At 43.2% G+C, this 9097-nt stretch overlaps 1 pseudogene across 1 annotated transcript in view; it reads left to right on the top strand.

Moving 5' to 3' along the window:
- The first annotated feature begins 678 nt into the window (after positions 1-678).
- LOC311038817 (oligodendrocyte transcription factor 3-like) overlaps positions 679-9097 on the top strand; it is an 11030-nt pseudogene continuing 2611 nt past the window's right edge. The window contains exons 1-2 of the transcript in view: positions 679-1313; positions 1677-1764. The product of the transcript in view is annotated as an oligodendrocyte transcription factor 3-like (transcript). The remainder of the gene's footprint in view (positions 1314-1676; positions 1765-9097) is intronic.

Here is a 9097-nt window from a genome sequence, read left to right as displayed (position 1 = left end):
AAATATGAATAACAATTTCAAAACTGACCCGTATATCCAAGGAGCACTGGAGCAGCCTATATATGTTTTCTTTTTGAAGGAGCCGAGCCACAAGAGGAGAGCAGAGGACAGGAAATAATATGCAATATGGAGAGGTGAGCAATGTGGAGAAAAGAAAAAAGAATTAAGGAGGAAAGGGTAGAAGAGAAGAGAAGAGAAGAGGAGGAGAGGAGGAGAGAAGAGAAGTGGAGAGAAGAGGAGAGAAGAGGAGAGAAGAGGAGAGAAGAGGAGAGCCCCCGACAGTGTTGTGACAGTGGAGTGAGTGGATGCGCACCGTGGTCACTTTGAGAGTCAAAGCCGCCCCTTCAAACGGCCACGTCATCTTAACCAGGCTTTATGAATAGGAAGGACTGGCCTCTATAAATGTGTCACCTCAGTACACTGACACTGTGTCAACAGATACTGAGCAAGACGCACCAACCACAGAGAGGGAGAGTAAAGCAGCGATCCAAAGTCTTAACTGTTGCCATAACAAAGCAACGTGGGACAGTGTATAGGCTACACAACAACATCAGGTGACCAAAACAAGCTCCAGAGCGAGTAAAGGAGACCGAGAGGAAGAAGAGAGAGGGAGAAGGGAGGAAGCAAAGCAGCGACCTCCTCCAACTTCGGAAACAAACCATACAAAAAAATCATAAGATGCATTCAGACTCCAGCACCAGCAGCAGAGCTTCCTTGCCAGACACGGACAACATGTTTATCCGTGAGCATCACCACCACCTGGGCTCCTCCGTGTCCTCCTCCACACAGAGCGGCCAGAAGATGAGCAGCGGCGGCGAGCAGCACCTGTCATTGCGGTCCTCCGACAAGTCGTGCGACTGCAGCAGCAACATGTACAAGCTGAAGAAGCAGGTGACGGAGCAAGAGGTCAAGATCAACGGCCGAAGAGCAGAAGCGCACGCACGACCTGAACCTGCCATGGACGGCCTGCATGCAGGGAGGTCATGCCCTACGCGCATGGAGGGCATGACCAAGATCGCCACAGAACTACATCCTGATGCTCAACAGCTCCCTGGACAAGATGAAGCGGCTAGTGTGGGAGATCCACGGCCGGGAGGGCACCACTCAGCGTTCCACTGCGGGACCGGGAGCCACGGGGTGCACCACCACCCATCCCTGCACCCTCTCCTCAGGGGCGCGCTGTCCTCCTCGTCCACGTCGTCCACTCTGCCGGGGCTCGCGTCCATCCGAGCTGCGCCACACCACTCGCTGATGAAGGCTGCTGCCCCCACCCCAGCTAGGGACGGGGGGCTTCCAGCACTGGGCCGGTGTTGGTCTGCCGTGTCCTTGCCCATCTCCGCCGGCCTCACAAGACTTACCGCGGAAACCTTCTCCGAGAAAGCAATTTAAATAACTCAATTTATATGTAATGTAAACGGTGTGGTTCTTGCATAAGCCCCCCTGGGGTTTCTTACCTCACTGGCACAACAGCTCAATTGTCAACTTTCCCATGGAAAGAACTAACATGTCCTGTATATACAAACACTGTTGTGCAAATCAAATAAATCAAATCAAATTAGAGACGTGATGAAATGAGACCCACGCACTGTGGGACTGAGGCGTATAGCGTATAATTGTTACGGTTTCGAACCCGTCACCTCCACCTTCCACGTCTGGAGTTCCTGTGCACAATCCAGTTCGCAGTTCTGACTCTGCCACCTATACTCAGGCCAACACAGTCTCAGGCTCACCTCATCATTCTCCTCCCTGTGGCAAGCTGACTGGGTGTGGCACTGCACACCTGTTTCCATTTCCCCATCATCACCAGAGTCTTCAAGAACCCTGCCTTGACTCCGCCCCTTGCCAGATCTGCCCATAGAATTACCTGGCAAGTATAGCTGAAGCCTACATTGTTGCTGTCCGTACCCTGTAGAGCTATTTTCTGTGTTTGCTGCAATCATTCTGATCACTTGTTTTTTGTCACACTCCAGATCTGCAGTGCCACTCCCTGCTTGCCACCACCATTCCTCTGGATCGTTTGTTTGGCTACCGACCACATGCTTGGACTCTGACTACTCTCATGGACTCTCCCTTAGTATAGTTTTATATTATATAATATCTACATATATACATATATATATTTGTGCCACTTGTTATATATGTATATCCATGTAGATTTATATAGATATATCTATACACGTTCCTTTTTTGTGTAATTTTGGTCATTAAAACGCCTCGCAAGGCATTAACCATTTCCTGTCTCCTGAGTGGTTGCATTTGGGTTCTGAACACAACTCAGTCTTAACAATAATAGTGGTTCTCAAAGTTTTTCATGTCAAGGAACCCAAAAATGATGTGTATCTCGCCTCGGACCCCCATCTGAAAAGGTTTTGCCATTGACCCCAAGAAGAGAAGAGTTTTAAAAAATTAAAAAAATATTCAAAATGTTCAAACATTTTCCCAAAAATATCAAAAATGGCAGATGTAGCCTACAAGCTTGCAACGTGACACAAAGTGACACGCTGTGACTCTGTGAGCTTGCACATCTGTGAGCTTGCACATCTGCTATTTTTGAATAGACAAATAGATAAAAAAATTTGCTGGGGACCCCTGGTAGTCCCCGGACCCCACTTTGAGAACCACTGGATAGGCTGCTATAGGCTATTACAGTGGTTCTCAAACCTTTTAATTTCAAGGGCCCCCATAACTCAGAGTCCATATTATGGTTCCATTTATTGTACACTCTCAGAGTTAGACCTGTAAGGGTCCATTTGGAGAAAAATAACTGCATTAGCAGTTAGACTTGAACTAAAAGTCTAATCGAGCACTGTGGTTGTCACCCTTTTCAGGTCACGACCCCCCCCCCCCCCCCCAAAAAAGTAATCCCCCAGATAAGTGAAAATAGCAGATCTACAAGCTCACAATGCCTCATGTTCCGAGACGGTGTTGTGAGCTTGTAGATCGTCTATTTTCAAATGTTTTGCCTCTTTCTTCTATTATTTGACAATTTGGCCAATGTTTGACCAGTTTTTATAGTATAGTTTGTTGATTCTACTTTTGATGCTGTAATGGTAGAAAAATCTTATGTGTCCCCAGATGTCACTTCGCAGTCACCTGAGAGACCTCCCCAAAATCATGTGGAGGACCCGACCCACAGGTTGAGAACCACTGATCTAGCACAAAGTGCGGATGTGAAAAGAGGAGGTGGTTGCATGAATGCTTAGATTTTTATTTAATCATTAAGCAGGGGGGGGAGGCGGGGGTCGTCAGATTTGACCTGAAAAAGGTTGAGAACCACTGCTCTACTACATTATCATTGGACACCTCGTTACTCAAATCAAATCAGAATATAATTGCAGGTCTCTCATCATCATGATATTGGATTATTATCCAGACTGTTCATATTCACAACAGGCACTCTCATCAAGACAAGATACCTGCTGTCCGTTGTATGCTGATGTATAACATAGGTTTGAAGTGGTTAAACTGATTTTGATGCTATTAAGCAGTTTTGCTGGGGACCCCCTGGAACCCCCTCAAGGACCCCTGGGGGTCCCCAGACCCCACTTTGAGAACCACTGGCCTAGGGTGCCAGCACACCCAGAAACGCCACTGCCGAGAACCATTCGAAAAAAATGTCTCTCAGGCCAATGAATGACCTGGTTTCAACTCAGTTTAACAGGATAAGAGTTGGGTTTCCCAAATGCACTCTGACATTAACACTCTAATAAAGACACTGCCAGACAGGTAAACCTTGTTAAACCAGGTACCCAAACAGTGGCGGATAGCCGGATACAGAATGTGCCTAATGACTGGGCCTGGAAAAATCTGTCTGAGCCTTTTTAAAGGTTAGATATTATAATGACCGGCGGATGATGTCAACATGACAATTCTTCTCACTGTCTCTGATTGTCTTTAATGCTTTGAAAAGTTCAAAGCCATCATTTCAAATGGTTAAGAAGAAGAAGCTGAAGTAAAAAAGTAGACTAAAGTACAGAGATGGCCATGGAAATAATGATTATAATAATAAACTTTACTTTTAAAGCATTTTTTGAAACAGGGTTACAAATTGTTTCATCTCCGCCTTCCCTCTCAGCTTTCCTACTTACTATCTTAATAAAATAAAATGAAGGGATGAGGACTAACCACTCTCCCTCTTTAAAAACACAGCATGTGTTCTCCATCGTGTCTACTGGACTAGTTTACATTTAGAGGTAGACCTACATGTGTTTCTGGTAATATTATTGACCGCTCATTTTGTGAGTGTCCGTGGCAAAACATTTGTTTGAGGAAAATGCCCATCACAAGCCAGTGTTGTTGACCCCTGGCTCCAACTTTGAATCACACAAATAGGGGCCTCTAAACAACGCAGAGCCAAACGTGATTGCACTTAAACTAGTCTGGGAGACTTCGCCTCAGAGCCTGTACAGCAGGGGAGCGGCCATTGCGTTCTGATTCAAATCAACAGCCAATGAAGAAAAGGGGGCGGGATCCACATGCAGTGGGTGTTGCATGAAAGTAGGAGCGACGGGAAGCAATAGACCGTATTCACACGGCGGCCATATTGCCATTGAGTCAATGAAATGCCACCCCAGTTGCCACCGCAGTTGCCACAGCAACACAATGTTAAATTCCAAAATGGCCGCCGTGTGAATATGGACTATTTCTCCTTGAGAAATTGCGGCCGCCATTGTTGTGTACTGCTGTTTGCCTCTCGTCGGACTGTTTAGACGAGTTGCACAGCTCTCAGACTGGTAAGAGGCGTGTCCGCTCAGATTCTGAGCATAAGTTACATCCCGTGCACAAATACCAGGGCTCTGGCCCAGAAGTTTCCTCGCCCCTCCCGTTTGTATGCGAGAGCTGGCAAAAACTTCTGGGAACTCAGATTACACTTAAACACATAGGGGGTGCCACAAATGTTAGAAATAGTTTGTTGCCGATTATAGATTATTTTTCCCGACAACAAATTAGGCACAAATGGTCTCGTGAATCATGTGACAATGACTGTCAAACAGGGTTTTGATACTCCATACCGTTTGCCTGCAATTGTCCTCACAAACTTGTGGCCGCAGCCTTCTTGCAAAATATATTCATACATCATGAACATACCACCTATCATGCCCACATTTGAATCGCATGTTGAGGGGCCGCTCTAGAGTGCACCTCCAAAACCACTTTATGTCTTTACAAACTCTATTTCAGATTCCTCATGTCCTTACACAGGCCTTGGTAAGCAACCCGGCCTGGTGGGGATTAGCGCAATTTTATACTATTCTTCTGCATATTGCAGAGTTACTGCAGCCGGGGTCGACGAAACCTGTACGAACAATACTTAGAAGAAATGTAGTATTGGAAATAGAAAATGTATTCACAAAAAATAGGGTGTTTACAGAGAACGGGGCCTTGTCCCTTGACAGTCCTATACAAAATGATAACACATCATCGTAATGCCGTCACGTTGCAATCAGGAGCCTTTATAAAATAAAGTAGACAAAAGTACAGAGATGGCCATGGAAATAATGATGATCATAATGATCCTCCTTTTAAAGCAATTTTTGAAAATGGGTTACAAATTGCTCCATCTCCGCCTTCCCTCTCAGCTTTCCTGCTTCTATCAGAATAAAATAAAGTAAAGGGATGAGGACTAACCACTCTCCCTCTACCCTTGCATTGTGTTAGAAACCTGCTGACACTTTTGGTGTTCTTCCAAAAATAAAATACTTGTTTTTGTTTTTTAACTTTAAAATGTGTTAATATTATTACAAATAGTGGCATCTGTGGTATTAAGGGTCAAAATTGACCTATATACCATAGAAGGTAAAGAAGGTAATCTTGGAAATCAAGGGTGTGTAATTTGAGTCATTCAAATCTTTCAGATTAGAGGTCATATTGATCCCCATGTATTTAAAACCTGTCATTGTCACCTGAAAGGGTCAGAATAACACCAGGTCCATTTTGTCAGAGAAATTTAGAGCCAGGGCCATTGATTTTCCTAGGTTTTTTCTAGGCCATTGTCAGTGTATAACTAGATTTTGTGTTCCCTGTCCCCTATAAGGACTCCCTTAGGGCACGGTCACACCGCACTTTGATTCTACCTATGAGGGTGGATTCTGCCAATGCTTTTCAATGGGAATGGAGTGGTTTGATGGTGTTGCACATCTTTCTGTGTGTTGTGCACACCTTGCGTTTTTGCGTTCGATACGCCATGTCTATTTGAAGCAGATAAATGCTTGAGACAGATGATGCTTTTCCCCCTCTGTCCAATCGGGTGCGTCACTGGTTATTGGGACAGAAGGCACTGCAAGCTACTAGTTTTTTAGAATGCGCTGGCTGCAAAAAACAGTCGGCCGCGCACAACCGGAGTTTATCAGCCAGCAGCCATAGTTTGGTTTGACCGCGCCCTTAACTCTTTGCCTGCCACCGAAGAGATTTCTCGTCGGATTCTGCCATGGCACAGCCTGCCACTGACGAGAATGACGATATTTGTGTTTTCAGTGTGTTTTCCACCAGATGGTGCTGCTCGCTACCCTATGAATGATACTTTCACTGCCTCCTTTTGCTGTGGGAAAATGGCTGTAACCGCTGCCTACCGGTCCGCTGGTCATCAAATTATTGGCTTAGGAATGCGACAAAAACAAAAAAAATATCCATGAATTCAAGTCTGCATGGGGTGACTAATCGATAGATTTTTTTGGAGTGAACTATCCCTTTAAAGGGTTATTCACTTTCAAAACTAATTCGAGTGACTTTATCGTCTACTCAGGCTTTTGGGAGCACCCCGGACAGTTTTTAAGTTGCTTGATTCAGTATTTAGATATTTGATATTCATTTTATCAGACACGCCCCCTTCCTATACAAACACATTGTAACTTCTATCTCCATTTTAACCATTAGATTCATCTAAAACACCTGTCCTTGTTCTGGTGAAGATATTGTCCTTCTAATACGTGAGGAGACCGTGTTTTTTCAATTCTTTTTTTCATTTATTATATATATTTCTTTGGGAAAATAATTAAATACAATAAAAAAAAATAAAAAAAATGAAAAAAGCTATCGAAAAAACACGCCCCGCTCACGTATTAGGAGGGCAAGATGAGTCACCAGAACCAAAGACGGGTGTTTTTGATGAATCTATCATGTTAAGAATGGAGTTTGAAGTTATAATGGGTTTGGATAGGAAGAGGGCGTGTCTGATGAATATCAAATATCTAAATACTGACTGACAAGCAATTTAAAAACTGTCTGGGGGGCTCACAAAAGCCTGAGTAGACGATAAAATTACCTCTTTTTTTTTAAGTAAAAAATGTGAGTACTTTTACCACCAGAAGCAGAAGCGAGTCGTGGCTCAGTTTCATAGCAGGTGAGACATACAGTGACCAGAGGTGGACAAAGTACTCAACCCCAGTACTTGAGTCAAAGTATAAATACTCCCGGTCAAATATTACTCAACTACAAGTCAAAGTTTCTCCGTCAACTGTGTACTTGAGATAAAGTACTGGACTACTTGCTTTTAAAAGTATTCAAAAGTTTATGCTTTTAAAATACTTAAGCATTCGGAGTACAAATTACAAAGTACTTTTTCTTTTTAATATAAATGCATTGGTGTAGTGAATTTAGGCACTAAAATAAATTCCAAGATTTTCCAGAACTTTTCAAAAAAGAAAATCAATAATGGTGAAATTAGCCGATCTACACGCTCTTCTACAAGCCGATCTACAAGCTGATCTACAAGCCCTACGAGCTTGTCGATCTGCTATTTTCACTATATTTGAAATAGTGCTTACGTGGTTAATTCATAATGTACTTTTTCCCTGTGTAAATCAAAAAAGTACAATATATGTCTTTGAAATGTAATGAAGTGAAAGTCATACAGAGTCATACAAGTATCCAAACATACAAATACTCAAGTAAAGTAACGATATTTTAACACAAGTATCACATAGAAACAGTATGAAAAAAAAATAGAGTATACATACTGTATAGACAATTATAGTATTAGTATCACAGTAATAATCTTAGTAACATAACTAATAATAATACATAAATACCTTTTCATTGTTAAGTGTCCGCACAGAAAAGAGATGAAAATGCATACTCCATACCTTATTGAGGATGGCCTTAAAGCAATAGCTGAAGTATGCCACGGAACGTCTCTCAAATGATACCGATTTCAAGTCTGCTTCTCTATACAGGAAACCGTGTGTGTGTGTGTGTGTGTGTGTGTGTGTGTGTGTGTGTGTGTGTGTGTGTGTGTGTGTGTGTGTGTGTGTGTGTGTCTGTGTGTGTGTGTGTGTGTGTGTGTGTGTGTGTGTGAGTGTGAGTGTGAGTGTGAGTGTGAGTGTGTGTGTGTGTGTGTGTGTGTGTGTGTGTGTGTGTGTGTGTGCGTGCGTGCGTGTGTGCCTGCGTGTGAGTGTGTGTGTAGACTCATTTTCTACGCCAGGGTTCACATTCAAAGCAGCAAACTTGAGGATAATTGCATGGTGGATGATATGAATTGATGTATTCGTCTAGGTTTTCAAATTGCTCCGCAGTCAACCAAAAAGCTCCTTGAGATCGACCGATGGATATTAGAGACATGGTTGCCTACCCTTCTCTAGAACAACTCCTGGTTGATAGCACACGACAGGTTACTAAGACCTGATGTACAAGAGTCAGGCTTTAAACATCCTAATTCATGTCATTATCTAACTGTTATAGGCGTCCTATACTGACTGGTTGTTGAAACCCTGTGTCCCTTTTGCACTTTACAAGTTTAGGAGGTCCGTTATGTTAGTGAGTGTATGTTTGGTGTTATTCCATTTGGCTGTTTTAACAACTTTGTCCTTGCCAATGTCTATATCACAATGTTATGCCTTTTCGACTAATACAACCTAAAATACTGTATTTCATTAATGCACATTTAAAACCTGTGTGAACTATCTTTACCATTTTAAAAAGTGGGTAAAGGTTTTGGTGGTGGGTTTCATCCCTGCTGATAAATTGAAACACTTTGAATATAGGCTAGGCTTGGGTCCTCCATGAGGCAGTGTAGTGGCAGGAAACCTATGCAGAGGTGAGACCCTATGTAAAGTTAGAAGGCCTCTAGAGAAGGATATTGAGTAAAAGTACTCATGCACGA

This window comes from Gymnoscopelus microlampas (genome assembly GCF_963454915.1).
Source record: "Gymnoscopelus microlampas genome assembly, chromosome: 3".
In the NCBI taxonomy this organism is placed as follows: domain Eukaryota; kingdom Metazoa; phylum Chordata; class Actinopteri; order Myctophiformes; family Myctophidae; genus Gymnoscopelus; species Gymnoscopelus microlampas.
Note: the sequence above shows the minus strand (reverse complement) of the source record. Positions and strands in the feature narration are given on the sequence as shown.